The sequence below is a fragment of the Sarcophilus harrisii genome, chromosome 4 (genome assembly GCF_902635505.1).
Source record: "Sarcophilus harrisii chromosome 4, mSarHar1.11, whole genome shotgun sequence".
Classification (NCBI taxonomy): Eukaryota; Metazoa; Chordata; class Mammalia; order Dasyuromorphia; family Dasyuridae; genus Sarcophilus; species Sarcophilus harrisii.
In genome coordinates, this window is record NC_045429.1 from 83,311,322 (window position 1) to 83,329,711 (window position 18,390).

Sequence of the window (18,390 nt, forward strand, 5' to 3'; positions counted from 1 at the left end):
AAAAAGGCAGAAAAGAGGTAGGGAAGGAGGAAAGGAGGGAGACATCTATGCTAAATTATGAAACATTTCTTCCTTTTATTTTTCTTTCTTTTTTTGTGTGTGTGTGTGTGAGGCAATTGGAGTTAAGTGACTTCCCAGGGTCATAACAACTAATAATTTTTTTTATTTAATAACCTTTTATTTACAGGTTATATGTGTGGGTAACTTTACAGCATTGACAATTGCCAAACCTCTTGTTCCAATTTTTCCCCTCTTATGCCCCACCCCCTCCCCCAGATGGCAGGATGACCAGTAGATGTTAAATATATTAAAATATAAATTAGATACACAATAAGTATACATGACCAAACCATTATTTTGCTGTACAAAAAGAATCAGACTCTGAAATAGTGTACAATTAGCTTGTGAAGGAAATCAAAAATGCAGGTGGGCAAAAATATAGGGATTGAGAATTCAATATAATGGTTTTTAGTCATCTCCCAGGGTTCTTTCGTTGGGCGTAGCTGGTTCAGTTCATTACTGCTCCACTGGAAATGATTTGGTTGATCTCATTGCTGAGGATGGCCAGGTCCATCAGAACTGGTCATCATCTACAACTAATAAATATTAAATGTCTGAGGATAGCTCTATCCATTATGCCATCTAGCTGCCCTACTTTCTTGTTTTCTTATGCAATACTTTAATGACTAATGCAGGATTATCTTTCAATTAAGTTGTAAAGTAAGATCAAAATCTGAATTCTACCTCCCTGGCACTCAGTTTCCTTACCAATGAATGGAGGGGGAAAGAAGGGGTATGGCCCAGATGACTTCTGAAGTCTCTCTTGTTTCTAAATCTATTAATCCACCTAAATCTAAATCTTAGAGATGGCAGAAATCATTTAGTTGAACATTCTCTTTTTATTAAATTTATTTTATTTTTATTATTTTGTGAATCATGTTGGAGAGAAAAATCAGAGCAAAAGGAAAAAACAATGGGAGATATTTTTTAAAAAAAGAAGTGAACTTAGCATGTATTGATTTATATTCAGTCTTCATAATTCTTTTTCTGGATGCAAATGGCATTTCTGTCCAAAGTCTGTTGGGATTGTCTTCAATTACTGAATCGCTGAAAAGAATTAAGTTTTCATAGTTGATCATTCCACATTCTTGCTAGTATTGTGTACAATGTATTCCTGGTTCTGCTTGTTTTGCTCAGCATCAGTTCATGTAAATCTTTCCAGGCCTTTCTAAATGAGCTTGTTCATCATTTTTTTATAGAAGAATATTATTCCATTATCTTCATATAGTACAACTTGTTTAGCTATTCCTCACCTGATAGGCATTCGTTCCTTTTCCAATTCTTTATCACAAAAAGACCAGCTACAAATATTTTTGCATATGTGGGTCCCTTTCCCTCCTTTATGATTTCCTTGGGATATAGACCCAGTAATAGCACTGCTGGGTCAAAGGTATTCACAGTTTTATTGCTATTGGGCATAGTTCCAGATTGCTCTCCAGAACATGTTCTTCTTACTCAATATTCATATGAATCTATGATTTCATTAGTCTGGGAATCCATTCCAACTATCCTTGAATGCAAGTCATCCATATCTATCTATCCTGTTCAACTGTCATCAGTGTAAAAAAGGACCCTGTATTAGATAAATCTTATATGTAATTCTAGACTATTTGATTACTCATCCCACATAGTCCATCAGATGCTAAATCTAGGTAATCTATAAATTCTTTCCTATTTGTGCCTCTCACATCAATTACCCTAGTTCAGGCCCCCTAGCTTTTTTCTCTCCATTCTTTCCATGTTCAATTTCCTCATCTATCAAATGAAAGGATGAGGATATATTACTTCTAAAGTTTATATAATCAATAAGCCCAGGTGTGACCAAGTTGTTCCCTTGCTTTGAATCATTATGAGTTCTCTGCTATTCCTAGAATAAAATGAAAACAACTCTATTTGATATTTAAATTTGACTTCTGCATAGGTTTGCACATAATTATTTGAATGTCATGTCCTCATATGAAATAGAAGTAAGAGTAACATAAAGGCAGACTAATTCTTATAAATGGGAGTACTCTCCCCAAAAGTTTACATGCAAGTCCTTTGCTCAGAACTTGGACAACTTTTTTCTATAAAAAATAATATTATATACAAATGCTCACATTGACAAACCAATGTCAAAAAGCCTTTTTAATGCATAATGTACTTGGATTACAATAATTTAGCTATTAAACTACAGATACAAATATGTGTGTATTTCTACATGAAAATATTGTAAACATTTCATATTGGATCTTCTCTCTCAGCCACTACTCATATCACAGGGGTAAGAGAAATTTCTTCTTCCTTTACCTTCTCTGCCTGAAAGTATAGATTTTGAATATATCCATACAAGAAGTTTCTAAGGCAGGAAATTTAGTAGGTTTGGAGTATATATCAAGAATGTGGTTGAGCCCAAGAAAAGGACAAAGATGTATACTCTTGAGTAAGGATTCCATTGCCAGCAAAAAGAAGGGAAACAACTTGGGGATAATAAAGTCTAAATGCTGTATCTACATCCTATTTTATTTTCTTCTATCTTCTCTGTGCTTTTTTTTTTTTTTTTTACAGATGTGCTCTAGTCTTTTTGTATAGAAAAGGATTGAAATGAGATTATCTACATTTTCAGGAAGTATAACCACAAATTATTTTATATATTTCATAAATTAGGATCTTAGAAACAGCAGAGGAAGTTAAGAGTTCTAGAAAAAAAAAAGAAAAGTAGATTATTTTTGTAGGCTTTAGAGGGTGTGTTTTGATATCTTTAAAATCTGGGAATAGCATAAAAATACACTCTTTTTAGAGATACTACTGGGTGTCTGATTCATGTTGAGTATGTGAAGGAACTTTTCCCTACCATAAACACCCAGGGCCTACATTTTGTCCAGTTTCTGGTGATTGTAGATACACATCTAGATCAGTTTGTTTCATGTTAAGGAAGACTTTATAAACTGTTAGTATAGAAATTGAAGTCACTGAAATAAGCATGAATCAGGATCCTCATTCTGCAATAAAATTGGTTGCAAATTTTCACTTTTTAGCTGGCTGTATACTTGTCCTAGAGGTACAGAGATAGAGGGAGAATAAATGCTTCCAAAATCTTAAACCAAAAAAGAGCAATTTTTTTCTTTTTTTATTAAACCTTTTTATATTCAAATCATATGCATGGATTTTTCAGCATGATTCTTGCAAAACCTTGTGTTCCAAATTTTCCCCCTTATCTCTTCACCCCCACCTCTCAATGGCAAACAATCCAATATATATTAAATACGTTAAAATATATATGTTAAATCCAATATATGTATACATATTTATACAGGTAGCTTTCTGCACAAGAAAAATAAGATCAAAAAGAAAAATTGAAACAGAAAACAATGCAAGCAAGCAAAAAGAATGAAAATGTTATATTGTGATCCACACTCAGTTCTCATAGTCCTCTCTCTGGGTGTAGATGGCTCTCTTCATCACAAGATCATTGGAACTGGCCTCAATCATCTCATTGTTGAAAACAGTCACATCCATCAAAATTGATCATCGTATAGTCTTGTTGCCATGCACAATGATCTCTTGATTTTGCTCATTTCAGTCAGCATCAGTTCATTTAAGTCTCTCCAGACCTCTGTGAAATCATCTTCCTGATGGTTTCCTATAGAACAATAATATTCCATAACATTCATATACCATAAGTTATTCAGCCAGTCTCCAACTAATGGGCATCCACTCAGTTTCAGGTTTCTTGCTACTACAAAAAGGGCTGCCACAAATATTTTTGTACATGTGGATCCTTTTCCCTCCTTCATGATCAAAAAGAGCAGTTTTTTAAAAGGACCAAAACATGAGATCAATAATAAACAACTGCCTTCTATAATAAAATAACCTTAAAATTATCCTTTATTCTTCACTCAACCCACATATCTAATTTTGTCATTTTTAATTTCACAGCATTTTCCCCATAATTCTCACATCATCTCTTGACATACTATTGTGATAGTTTTCAAATTGGATTCTCTTCCTCAAGTCTCCCCCACATTAATCAATCAATCCTCTATACAGATACCACAATGATTTTCTTAAAGAACATTTCTGATCATATCATCCTACTCTTCAAATAACTCCAGTGGTTCCACATTGCATCTAAAATCACCTTCCCTGTTAGGTATTTCAACCTAGCCCCTTCTTCCTTTTCCGGTATTCTTGCACATCCCCTCCATTTTTCCTTAATAATCTAGCCACACTCATTTGCTATTTCTCTAAGATGACATGATATTTCTCATATTAGCAGCCAATTCTACAAGAGAATTAAATACAAAAATGCAAGATCCATTGTCTCTTATGCTGTTATTTCATATTCTTAATACCAGGAATGTTTCTTTAAAAGAAATCCTTCTTGGTAAATAGGGAAAAACACTCTAAATGTCATATTGCCCCATCCAACAAATCTTGATGCTTTGGTCTATTTTTATTCCTAAGTATCTTAAATTCATTCATGATTAACTACTCCTGAAGATAAATATTTTGTACTATATACTTTAACAGTGCCAGAGAATCAACAAAGACAGCTCATTTTAGTTGGTTATCATTAGATTAATGATTCCTGTGTACAGCAGACTCCACACACATTTTGCCTTAAACTAGGTTGACAGCATCCATGGATATTAATAAACTCTAGAATGTGTATAAGTAATTTTCTCACCAGGACATTGTTCTTTTCAGCTTAATAGTTGATCTACTCTGGGATCTATCATCATCATCATCATCATCATCATCGTAAAAGCTAACATTTATGTTGTTTTTTACATGCCAAGTGCTATGCTAAGAGTTTTACAATAATTATCTTGTTTTATCTTCCACAATAATCGTGCAAAGTAGTTCTTATTATTACTCTCATTTTATAGATGAGGACACTAGGGCAAAGAGAAGGTAAGTGACTTGACCAGAGGGCAAAGTAATAAATATCTAAGGCTAAATTTGAACTTGTGACTTCCTAACTCCAAGCTCAGGGTTTCTGTCTGTTACACCACCTAAATGACTAAAGAAATACCTTATAGGGACAGCTAGTTGGTGCAATGGTAGAAGACCAGTCCTGAAGTTGGGAACATCTGAGTTCAAATCTGGTCTCAGACACTTGACACTTCCTGATTGTGTGACTCTGGGCAAGTCATTTAACCCCAATTGCTTCAGCAACAACAATATCAAAAAAAGAAAGAAAGAAATGTCTTTTTTTTTTATTTTAATAGTCTTTTATTTACAGGTTATATGTATGGGTAACTTTACAGCATTGACAATTGCCAAACCTCTTGTTCCGATTTTTCCCCTCCTCCCCCTCATCCCCTCCCCCAGATGGCAGGATGACTAGTAGATGCTAAATATATTAAAATATAAATTAGATACACAATAAGTATACATGACCAAACCATTATTTTGCTGTACAAAAAGAATTGGACTCTGAAATACAGTACAATTAGCTTGTGAAGGAAATCAAAAATGCAGGTGGGCAAAAATATAGGGATTGGGAATTCAATGTAATGGTTTTTAGTCATCTCCCAGGGTTCTTTTGCTGGGCATAGCTGGTTCAATTCATTACTGCTCCATTGGAACTGATTTGGTTCATCTCATTGCTGAGGATGGCCAGGTCCATCAGAATTGATCATCATGCAGTATTGTTGTTGAAGTATATAATGATCCCCTGGTCCTGCTTGTTTCACTCAGCATCAGTTTGTGTAAGTCTCTCCAGGACTTTCTGAAATCATCCTGTCAATTATTTCTTACCGAACAATAATATTCCATAATATTCATATAACACAATTTATTCAGCCATTCTCCAACAGATGGGCATCCACTCAGTTTCCAGTTTCTAGCCACTACAAAGAGGGCTGCCACAAACATTCGTGCACATACAGGTCCCTTTTCCTTCTTTATGATCTCTTTGGAATAAAAGCCCAGTAGTAACACTGCTGGATCAAAGGGTATGCACAGTTTAATGACTTTGAGCATAGTTCCAAATTGCTCTCCAGAATGGTTGGATGTATTCACAATTCCACCAACAATGTATCAGTGTCCCAGTTTTCCCACATCCCCTCCAACATTTACCATTATCTTTCCCTGTCATTCTAGCCAGTCTGACAGGTGTGTAGTGGTATCTCAGAGTTGTTTTAATTTGCATTTATCTGATTAATAATGAGTTGGAGCATCTACAAAGAAATGTCTTATAACGCTTTGCAAAGTTGTTTGATGCTAACAGGTATAAACTCTGATTTGTATAATTAGGGTGGTCCACACTCCAATACTTTTTACTATCCAAGCCACCATGAACTTTTATTTTGCTGCCCCCAATGAAATGAGAGTCCCCCCATCCCCCACTTCAATATTACCCTAGGTTTTAGATAGTTTGTGCCAAAATCTATGATAAACAGTCTTTGCTTGTTTTTATAAGACTAGAAGACACATTCATTTCAAAGTAAAAGACATTTAATCAAATAGCATAGCAAATAAAGTGACAAGTCCATCCTTTCCCTGTATTTGCAGGAATGTTCTTCAATAAATTACCAAAACATTAGCAAAGGATGTCAAACACATATTTAGAATATGAGTGATAAGAGAAAACAGATCTAGAATGTCACTCAAGAAAGAAAATATATAGCTAAGGAACGCACATGAATAGGGCACATATTAAGAGCACATGTAGTCAGGACAAGTAAACAGAAGGCACATACATAAAAATACATGTGTCCAGAGTTCACAAGGTAGAGATGCAGTCATTTGATGATGAGTTTCTATTTCTTTGTTAGGTTTATCTCTGCTGTGTTTTATGTCATTTCTTTTATGTAAGTAACCCTACTCTCCACTATTCATTATCTCCACTAATTTTCTAAGCTGTCCTCCTTTACCAGCTGATAGTCTCTTCATAGTGAACTCTTTGATAGCATGTCTTGGGGTATAAAAACTTGCAAGCCTCCACCTGGTAAGGGAAAGATAAAATTATTTTATAGCCTTTTATATTTATGGTGGTAGCCTATGGTAAAGGAAATAGAAGCACTCTGTGAAAATTGTCTCTTATTTTGACCAGCTCTTCTGCTGTTCTTATTCAAATTCCTTGGCCCTAGACAATGATCTGATTTGGGATTTGCAAATGATTTTAATTCCTGTCTAATTCATTACAATCTACCTTAATTCTCTCAAACAATTTTGTGGATTCTCTCAAATGAAAACTCTTTAAGAGTCATGGGTGGAGGAGAATGATAAATATTCTCTCTTCTCCCAGAATGGTCCTTGAATGAAATACAAATAAATATGAAGGCAAAAAAAAAAAAAAGAAAGAAAGAGTTAAATGGAGGTGGTATTGTACTCTAGGCTTGTCTTTATTATACATCCCTGGCAGTAATATATCTGTTTTTATTTAGCATTTTGATTAGCAAAATCAAACAAAAATTGTTTCTCTAAAAAAATGTACTTTTAAAAATTCTACTATAATAATATATTTAATTAGAGAAGAAAATGGTAAAAGACTCTACTATCAATGCCAATAAAACTTTAAATGGAGTCACAAATATTTGGACACAATTGAAAAGATTGAACAAAAGACATAGAGAATAATAAAAGCCATCCACTTTTAAACATCTGTCTATTTGATTGAATAATCCAAAAGTTTAATAAGTGACATTCCATTGTAATTTGGTGACAGAGAATAGATATACCAGTGTGAAATTGAATGAAGATACCTTCTCTAGAATTCAGAAGAGTATGATTATGAATCTGTGTTCTGCTATTTCCTATCTTTGTCACCTTCAGCAAATTTCGGAGATCCTCTTTGGGCTTGTTTCTTCATCTGTTGAAAAAGAGAATTAGACAAAAGAGAATTAGACTACAAGATCTCTGCAATTGTTAGAAGGTCCCCAAGTAGAAAACATAAGAATGAATTTCCCTGAAATTCATGAGATTGACTTATAATTTAGATACTTCCCCCTATGGTTTCTTTTTTCACCCTTGCCCTAGGAATCTACCTGAGCATACTACAAGGTGGCTCAGGGTGTTCTAACAATGTGAAAAAAGGATAATAGTGGAGATTGATACTTCAAAATTCTATGTCCCAGGAATTTTGGTTTTGGGATAAGTCTAGTAACCCCACTATCTGGAAACAATCTAAGTAGGTACATTCTGCCCTAACAATTGGAAACATATTACATAAATAAGAAAGAATTGGAGAGCTATATGGAATAATAGAACACTGGACTTGGAGAAAGGAAGACCTAATTTTGAATTCTATATCAGATACTTATTAACTATGTGATCATGAGCAAATTGCTTAAAGTCTTCCAGTTTCATTTTGCTTACTTGCAAAGCAGGGATAATCCTGATTCCCGGTCCAGTGCTTTTGAAAAAAGTTATTGTATCAGAAGAGATGACATATACAAAAGACTTTGTAATTGTTATAATTCTATATCCAAGCCACTTAAAAATATTATACATAGTGGTATTTTTATAAAGCTAGGCTTGTATTTGGTGCTTGAGTTATTGAAAATATTCTTTAAATGAATAACATAGGTACTAAATGAATGTCCTGTAGATGGAGAGACCAGTGTTAATCATCTAGAGAAAAGACAAATGTGTAAAGTAGAGGTGTTTTGTTGTTGGCGGTTTTTTTTTTTTTTTTTTTTGGTAAATAATTTTCACAAGCCATGGAAAAAGCCTTGAATACATTCACTTTGATACAGATTTAACCAAAAATGAACCTTAAATATTTATTCTAAATTATAGGCAATATAAACTCTGTTTATATGCAAAGCTAAAAGTAATTTTCAGTCTTCTAGGAGAAAAAAGTAAAATATGTGATTCTATGGTAATAGAGATCCAAGAATTGAACTAATTTCACACTTTCGAAATAGCAACTGAATTTGAGATATATAACAATATTTTACTATGAATCCTTCTATAAAGAGGTAACCTTTACTAATGTCTATGTGCTCTTATAAGTGAAGAAGAATATACATGGCCAACCACTTAAAAAAAAAAAAAAACTAGAATCTATAATCACTGACTGAAAGCAGATCCCCACGCTCTGAATTACACTGTGAACAATGTTATCTACAAATTATGAAAACATCAGCTAAAGCAGAAAATTCCAATTTATTACTTATATTACAAGAAAGAACATTCTAAAATTTAGAAAAATATATATGTAAGGTGGAGGGTTGGTGAATGAAATCAGCTTAATATGTTCTATGAATGTCAAATAATCCCTTGAGTGGTCAACAGAGATATCCATTTGATGGTAGACTTAATTCCATACAAAAAACATTTTACCTCAAGACCACAAAAACATTTTAAAGCAAAAAATACTTATAATGTCTTCATTCTCTTCAAGAAACTTCCCTTAAATTCCTAATCTGATAGGAGGTGAGGGACAGATTACACACACACACACACAAAGATAAACAGATCACAGTTCTACCATGATGAAACTTGTAATAGGAAATAAAACACAATCCTTTAATATTTGGGGAAAGAATGATGGGGTGGAAATGACAAAGGAAAGAAGGTATAGAGACTTATACAACAGTTCTCTATTCTTTAGATCCAATGCCCAAAATTAGAACCAGACAGTTTTATTGGTAAGAGTTTATTCTTCTCAGATTCCAACCTCATTGCTTTTTAGACAAGGAAACAGATGTGAAATGTCTTGGACAGCCATTGTTCCATACCTATAAAATACTGTATAAGTCTTCTAAGAATCCTGACTCCTAGCCTAGTGCTTTTCCTATTGGATATTGCAATTTTTTTAAAGAATGTCTATTGAATATATGGAATGCCTTGGTTTTCTATTGAAACATTCACTCCTTAAGTCAAGATTTCATCCCTCTAAGCATGTCCTTCACTGAAAAAGAGATGGGAGAAATCTGGAGACATAGAAGAGTTACACAGAAGAGATAACACTTGAAGTAAACTTTTAAGAAAATGAGGGCTTTGGATAGACTAGGTTGAAGAGAAAAAAGTCCATTGTATAAATAGAGTGACACTTAGTCTTTTCTGATTCTGACCCTTTCTAGCCATATTGGACAGCAACTACTAATTTCACATTCCAACCAAAATGGGTTACTTACTACTCTGTTTCCATTCTATAGCATGTATGGGCACGGGTACCCTTTGACTCATCTCAATATTTCTATTTAGCAAAATTCCAAAAGGGACCTAGGATAAAGATATGACTTTCAATCTACCTGCAATCCAAACATCCCTGGTAACTATGAAAATTAATAAACAGAACATAAAGCTGATAAACTTTAGGCAACTATTCACTAGCACTCTGAATCACTGTGGCCCTGTACAACTCATACAAGATATTTGAGAGAGGAGGAAGTACTAGCATTACAGAGATTGGAAATAGTTCACTTTAATGATAGTACCTTAGCTGAGCAAAGCAAAGAATCTAAAAGACTGAGGTAAGAAAGTCTATTATCAGTATTCAGAAGTCTGTCCAAAGACAGACAATACACACAGGAGATTACATAATAATTTATGGCACAGCAAGTAGGCCCAGTGAGTTGAAAAATGTTATCTAATGGGAAATAATTTTAAATAAGTCAGGAAAGTTAGACAGAAGCCAGATTTTGAAGGGATTTAAATAGCATCCCAAAGAGTCTATATTTTCTTTTAGAAGTCATAACAAGCTTTTGAACATTCTTGAGCAGGGGAATGACATAAGATAGATATCTGCCTAAAGATATTTTTTATGTGTGGGAGGGATAGAAAAGAAATTAGCTAGGGGAAAAATAATAAGAACACTAAAGCAATAATCTTTATAGGAGATGAAGATGGCCTGAACGAAAGTGGTGGTCATGTGAGGAAGTAAAATGGGATTGATGCAAGAAATATTCTTGAGACAGAATTAACAAGAATTGGCAACTAACAAAATTTGAAGAGAGAGACTCGGGCACATACACAAAGAGAGACAGAGATAAGGAAAGACACAGAAAGAGACAAAGAGAAACCAAAGATAGCTCTGCAGTTGTGAACTTCTGTGACTAAAAGCATGGTTGTATCTTTGGCAGAAATAGGAAAGTTTGGAGAAGGGGTAGGTTTAGGAAAGATAATGAGTTATATTTTAGACAAGTTACATTTAATACAGGACTACTACACAATATCCAGGTGAAGTCCTACAGGAAATAGATGTTGCAGAACTGGAGCTCAGGAGAGAAAGAAGAGCTAGATCTATACATGCAACTGTAAACTGTATACATATGAAACAGTAATTGTACCCATGGGATCCAATGGGTTGGCTATGAGATGGTGCGTATGAAAAATTGCCCAGAGCACTTAGGAAACACTCCTGGTTAGGTGTTAGGAGATTCAAAATGATTCAATAAAGGAAACTAAAGAAAAACTGAGTGAAATCTGTGTCATTAAAACTGAGAGAAAAAAATGCCCTTACAGGAAGAAATGTGGTTAATAGTGTCACGATCTTCAGTGGTCAAGAAGCATGACTGAGGTTCAAATGACATATCTATAAAGCATTTAGCATGATTCCTGTCACATAATAGAGGCTTCTTAAATACTTACTCCCTTTCCTGTTAATGCAAAAGGAAGAAATCTTGGTGGAGATATTGAGGGGTTGCTAAAAATTTGGGATTAGGGCTCTGTGGGGAAGTCATATCTGAAGATACAGATTTGATATTACGCTATAGTTCAAAATTTTGATGTGTTTTTTGACTCATAACTATGTATACTTCCTCAAATTGTGCAGATCTCAACCTGAACACCCTCCCATCCTATATGACATTCATAGTCTTTTTCATAACTTTTTCACAGGCAATCCAATTATATCAATGTAAAAATAGTCTTCCTCCAGATCTTTTAACATATCATGGATACTAATTGATTACAAATAGTATCAATTGGCTATACTTAAATTATCTTTTCATGAAAGAATCTTTTCTGGTCATTGATCTTTGTGATGAAATATTTTAAAATATAGGTTGTCTTCAGCATTGATATTTGAAGGCTTGAGAGTAGATACATGTACCAAACAAAATAATGCAGAAAGAAAAAAGAAAAAAAGGTTTAAAGACAGTCTTGAGATGTGCCTAGATTTCGGAGAAAAAGAAAAGAGAAGTAGGAATCAGTAAATCAGTTAATAAATATTTATTAAGTACCCATTGTATGCCAGCATTATGCTAAGATTGCATAGAAAGGCAAAAGGCAGTCTCAGTTCTTAAGGAGCTCACAGTCTAATGAGAGAGACATAATGTAAAGGATTATATATAAACAAAATACAATTATGCATAATAAATTAGAAAAAGAATCATCAGAGGAAAGGCACTGCACTAATGGGGATAGGGGAAAGGCATAAGAAATGTGAAAGGTATAAGCACATCATTAGGAGAACCAGAAAAGTTTAGTGCCATGAAATGCCAAAATGGGGAAAGTGTGTTGTAAAAAGCTTAAGGAGAATATCTGAGGCTATGAAAAGTGGGCTGGTGTTGGAATCAGAATACTTGACTATAAATCTCATCTCAGACCTCTCTGTGAACTTGGGAAAGCCATTTGACTCACCTTGACTTTAGTTTCCTTATCTGAAAAATGAAGATAGGACCAAAAAGCCTCTAAAGTTTCTTATAGATCAATATTTATGATGCTATCATCCTGGAACTGAAAAAGATCTTTGAATTTTGCAAAAGTTCATTAATGACCTTGAAAAGAGCCATGTTAGTTAAATAAGGATGGAATCCAGAGTCCAAAGTACTCTTTTTGGAAATTTGTTAGTAAATGGAGAAGAAAAGGAGCAAGAGTAGGAGCAGGGGGAACAGTGGAGGTGTAAGTTTTCCTCTTGCCTACTCTGCTTACCTCATTCAAGAACAAGACAATAAAATAAGCTTGGCTTTTCTTCTCAAGTAATTCTCACTCAGATATACTATTTCAAAAATAAAGATGAGTTATAAAGCAGATTTATTGCTTTATTTTTAAAAGGTATATCTCATAAAATCTTTCTGATTATATATATTTTTACTATATCTCGATCTTCAAATAGCATCATGTATTAAGATATGGGCCTGTTTGCCACACTTGCTAGTAAGGAGACATAGTTTATTTTATTATCTTTGATCTTATGAAATATATTGCCAAAATACTTTTAATGCTGAACTAGTTTTGTCATTCTGGGTGACTTTACTTCAGACCTTTTCCAATATAATTTTCTATTTTTCTCAGTCACTAATTGAAAAAAAATACTTGTATAACTTTTAACATGAGGTACCATATTTATTTCAGTATTTAAAAGCATATATCTAAAATGTACACTTTTTCACTGTATCTTTGAGTTTCATTTCATAAATATATCTGGTTGGTCCTATTCATTCATTTATTCAACACACAATCATTAACTATTTAGTATATTTTCAGCATCATGTTAGTAGTGTGGAGAATACAAAAATACAAAAAAAAAAAAAAAGCATGACATAGTTCATTTACCCTAGGTACCTATGATATAGTATGGAAAATAATATGTATAAAAACAGCTAGAAATACAAAGCAATCTAGGATAAATAATGCAAAACAAAATGCTATCTGATTCTAAATATGTGTGAGGTCAATTCTATCTAGGGGATCATGGAAAGTTTCTTGAAAGAGAAAAATATGACCAAGGCATTAAATGATAGGAAAGATTTTTAGAGACATACATAAGCAAAGAGAGAGCATCAGAAAAGATTAAAGGCTTGGGAAATGGCAATTAATCTTAAAAGTGACAAAAGCACAGTTCATTAATGGAGAAGGAGGTGGAAAACTGAATATCTAAGTTAGAATGATTTTATAAAAGGCTTTGAATGTCACTGGGCAACAAAGTGGCACAATAGATAAAGTGTTGGGTCTATCAGGGAGACCTTAGTTCAAATATGACCTCAAACAATTACTAGGCTGGGGGAGAGAATAACAGAAAAGCAAAGATTTAGGGTTTTATTTTTCAAATTTTTAAAATGTATTTAACACCTCCCCCTGAAAAATACATAGATTGTCCAAAAGTTAATTGACCAAAAGCTCCCATAAATGACTTTTCAGCTGAGAAAACAAGCTTGAGCATCACTAATCACAAGATTAAAGAGTGAAAGCATTCAAAAATGACAAATTTGAGGAATTTGTTATTGCCACATTCACTGAAGCATTCATACTTGATAACTTCCAGTCTCCTTCAAAATATAGAAAAAGTTCTACCAGCAATAATTGACAAATGAAGAGAAACTCATTCATGCTGTCAAAAAATTAGATATGTGATTATTTCTATGTGGCTAGCCAGATTTGGAACACCAACTGGCAGAGATAGATAGATAGATAGATAGAGATGTAAGGTATACTTATATGTTTATATACATAAGCATGTATATACAAACTTGCCTTGATCTTACTCAGCCTATACATCCATATTTCATAAATTTAAAAAACTGTATAGGATGTTTAAAAAATAAGACTAAATGATATGGAAAATGAAGTTGTATTTTCAAGTCCTACTCCTGAAAACATTTTTCCTCCTCAATCAATCAATACCAAGTATTTATTTAGCTCCTGTTATGTGCCTAGCAATATTTTAGATGCTTTAAGAGATACAACAGAAGTACAAGACAGAGTCATGCCCTCAAAGCTTGTAATCTGATTGGGCACAGAAGATTTATGTGCAAGAATTAGAAAGTAATCTAAAGTAGTGTAGAACCGAATGTGGTACATACATGTATTTAAGGATTTGAGTTAAAAGAGTTATAAATGTTAGGGAAAATAACATGGAGGTAGAATCTGTGCTATATTTTAATATAAGCAATTGTGTGTATGTGTGGGGGGTGTATTTACTAATGGCCAGAATGCTCAGCCAGGTTTTCAAGGAATCCACAATGCTTTATTTAGAAAAAAAAATAAACATTCTAATTGAACAACATCACACCTGCTGTCTTGATCCTGGAGTTGTGAGTGTGTATGGAGGACAAATATAGCCTTTCCTACTGCAAAAAGCAATGATTATTTTAGTCGAGTTAGAAGGAGGTCCAAATCTGTTACTATGTCAAGTTAAGTCAAATGTAAAGAAAAAGCAGTCTGCTCTACTTGTCACCTTTTCTTCAATGCCCATTCATTTCTAAACTCCTGGCTTCAAACTCCATCACTGAAGTGAAAGTGTATCTTGAAATTTGTTAATAATCTCTTATTTCTAATTTCAATGTTCATTTAAAAAATTCTAACTCCAGAATTAACCTTCCATTTTTATCCATTTACTAGCTGTGATCTCTTTTTCCTCCCCCTGATTTTGTGACTATTCTCCCCTTTTTCAGTACCTATAAAAGAAATTACTTCTTGTCCCATTACACAGTATCAATTTTCTTGTTCCACCCATTAATTATGGGTGTTTCATACTATGATGACCAATTCTGATGGACCTGGCCATCCTCAGCAATGAGATGAACCAAATCAGTTCCAATGGAGCAATAATGAACTGAACCAGCTACGCCCAGCAAAAGAACTCTGAGAGATGACTAAGAACCATTACACTGAATTCCCAATCCCTATATTTTTGCCCATCTGCATTTTTTATTTCCTTCACAGGCTAATTGTATAATATTTCAGAGTCCAATTCTTTTTGTACAGCAAAATAACAGTTTGGTCATGTTTACTTATTATGTATCTAATTTATATTTTAATATATTTAACATCTACTGGTCATCCTTCCATCTGGGAGAGGGGATATGGGGTAAGAGGTGAAAAACTGGAACGAGAGGTTTGCCAATTGTCAATGCTGTAAAGTTACCCATACATATAATCTGTAAATGAAAGGCTATTAAAATTTTTAAAAATATTATGGGTGTTTCTCAAGGCTTAGTCTTATGCTTTCATCTCTTCCTCTTTTTGGTTACCTTATCCATTTTCATGCATCTATCATTTTATCATCTCTATTCCATCATTACATCATCTCTATTATCTTATCATCTCTATTCCATTTAAGAAGTTGATAAAGTAATTGACTTTGTATCAGATACTTATTGGTAGTGAGACTTTTGGCAATTTTGACTCAGGTTCCTCATCAATAAAATCATTATGATTATAATAGTTCCCACTTCCTAGGATAAATATTTTAAAATCATTTTCCAAACGTAAAGGATTATATAAAGGCATCTTCATCATCATCATTGGCATTGGCATTAGCGTCATCAATACCAAATATCGATATCCTAACTCTGTGTCTCTCCTACATCCCTTGCAATTGCTAGAAGTTACATAAGCATCTCAGACTTAAAATTTCTAAAATTTAAATTTTTTTGGCTCCCAATACCAACTTAATTTCTATTTCTGTTAAAAGTACCATCACTCTTTGAATCATACAGATTCACAAGCTCAGAGATATCGTGGACTTTTCCCTCTCACTCCTCATAACCAATCACTGGCCAAGTCTGGTTTAATTTTACCTCTACATCTCTTCCAGCCATCCTTTTTTTTTCATTCACATGGCACAAAACCTAATTAAGACCATCATCAGCTCACACTTATTGTATCACAAAAGCCTCCTAATTGGACTCCTAGCTTGCAGGTTCTCTTTTCCCCAATCAATCCTCCACACAGTTGCCAAAATAACCTTCATTAATCACAAGTTTAACTATGATTTCCTGCTTGAGGAGCTTCAGTAGCTCCATGATAAATTCAGGATAAAATATGGGCTCTGTAGTTTAGCATTAAAAATCCTTCACAACTGCTATGAGCTTAACTTTTGGAGAGCATTTCATATCCCTCCATTTATTATATGATACAGTCAAACTGTCCTACTGGCTGTTCCCCAAATTCAGCATTCTGTTTCTTTCTTTTGTGCTTTTGGCTAGGATATTGCTCTTGGTTGGGGTATACTGCATTTCTATCTCATTTAATTTTTAGCTTCATTCAAAGCTCAACTCAGGCACATCTTTTAAGGCATATGTTCTCAATCTTACTGTTGTCATTGACCCTTTTTTCATCTGATGAACCCAATGGATTTTTCTCATAATACACACACATGTATGTGTATGTATATGTATATTTGCACACATACACACATATATTTTAAATTCATAACCAAAGTAAATTTTAAAGACTTTTTTTTTTGAGGCCCATGTATCTTCGACTAAGAATGCCTGTCCTAAGGAAACCTTACTTTATTTCCCTATTGGTTTTAGCCCTCTCTCCACTCTCAAGTGATTATGAACTAAACCTGTGTAAAGGTTGCTATTGTTGAAAAAATAATTCAATTTTTTCTTAAGGTTAGGTGCTGTTATTGTTTTTCTAATTTTGTCTTTTCATGCTAGGACCTTGTGAAATATCTATTGTATAGTAGGTGTTCCATTATTTGTCTATATAGTACATATAGGACATATGTCTTTTATTAGATCATTGAATTATTAATGTGTTACTATGCATACATTGTAAACTCAGGACTTTTAGATATACAAAATCATAGCAGATTCTAGTACTCAGATTCTATTTTTAGTTTACTGAATCAAAAATATACTAAGTGCTAATTCAATTTTCTATATTTTTTAAATGTTGAGACACCTTTAAAATATATCCTAATCATTTTCAGAAGATTTGGTAAGCACTGGGAAAATCCAACTAATGAAGAATGTCATCAGTTGTCATCTCTATTCCTTCCCTGTGTTCAAGAAAAAAAGATGAGTACGGATCTCTAAAAGAATTGCTGAAGAAAAAGGCATAGGGATTGAGGAAGCATATGATTGTTGTCTACAGATTTTTGATGGACTAGACAATTAATCTAGATATCTCCAGAAAGAAGAAATAAGACAAGTGAAAGTTAAGGGTTCAGAACAGGTAGGTAGATTTTGGCTTAATAAATGAAATAAATTACAAAGAGTTAAAATTATTCGAAAACAAAATGAATTACTAGATAGTGAGTTTTCCATTCACTCAAGGTGTAAAATTATTTCACTGGACTGTTTTAAACTTAAAAGCTTTAATTGTATATATAGTTTAGACTTGTTAACCTAAAAGGTTCCTTTGAGTTCTGCTTTTCTATGATTCTGCAATTCAAATATGAGAGGAAATAATTGATTATTTTCTGGGGTTAAAGTATTAAGAGCTTTGCATTCAAACAACCATAATGTCTTGATGTGAACCTTACCTTTTTGAATATGATTCATTTTTCATTCATGTTTTTTTATCTTAATTTTTTTGACAGAGAAATGATGAAAAAAGTATACAAAAAAGTCTGAGATCCATGGTTAAAAACAATATGTAAATATACATGATTATTTCCATGAAAATACCATAGAATTTTCAATATAAAAAATCTCAATACATGGGATGCTTTTTCATATATATGCGTGTGTATGTGGGTGTATTATATATAAT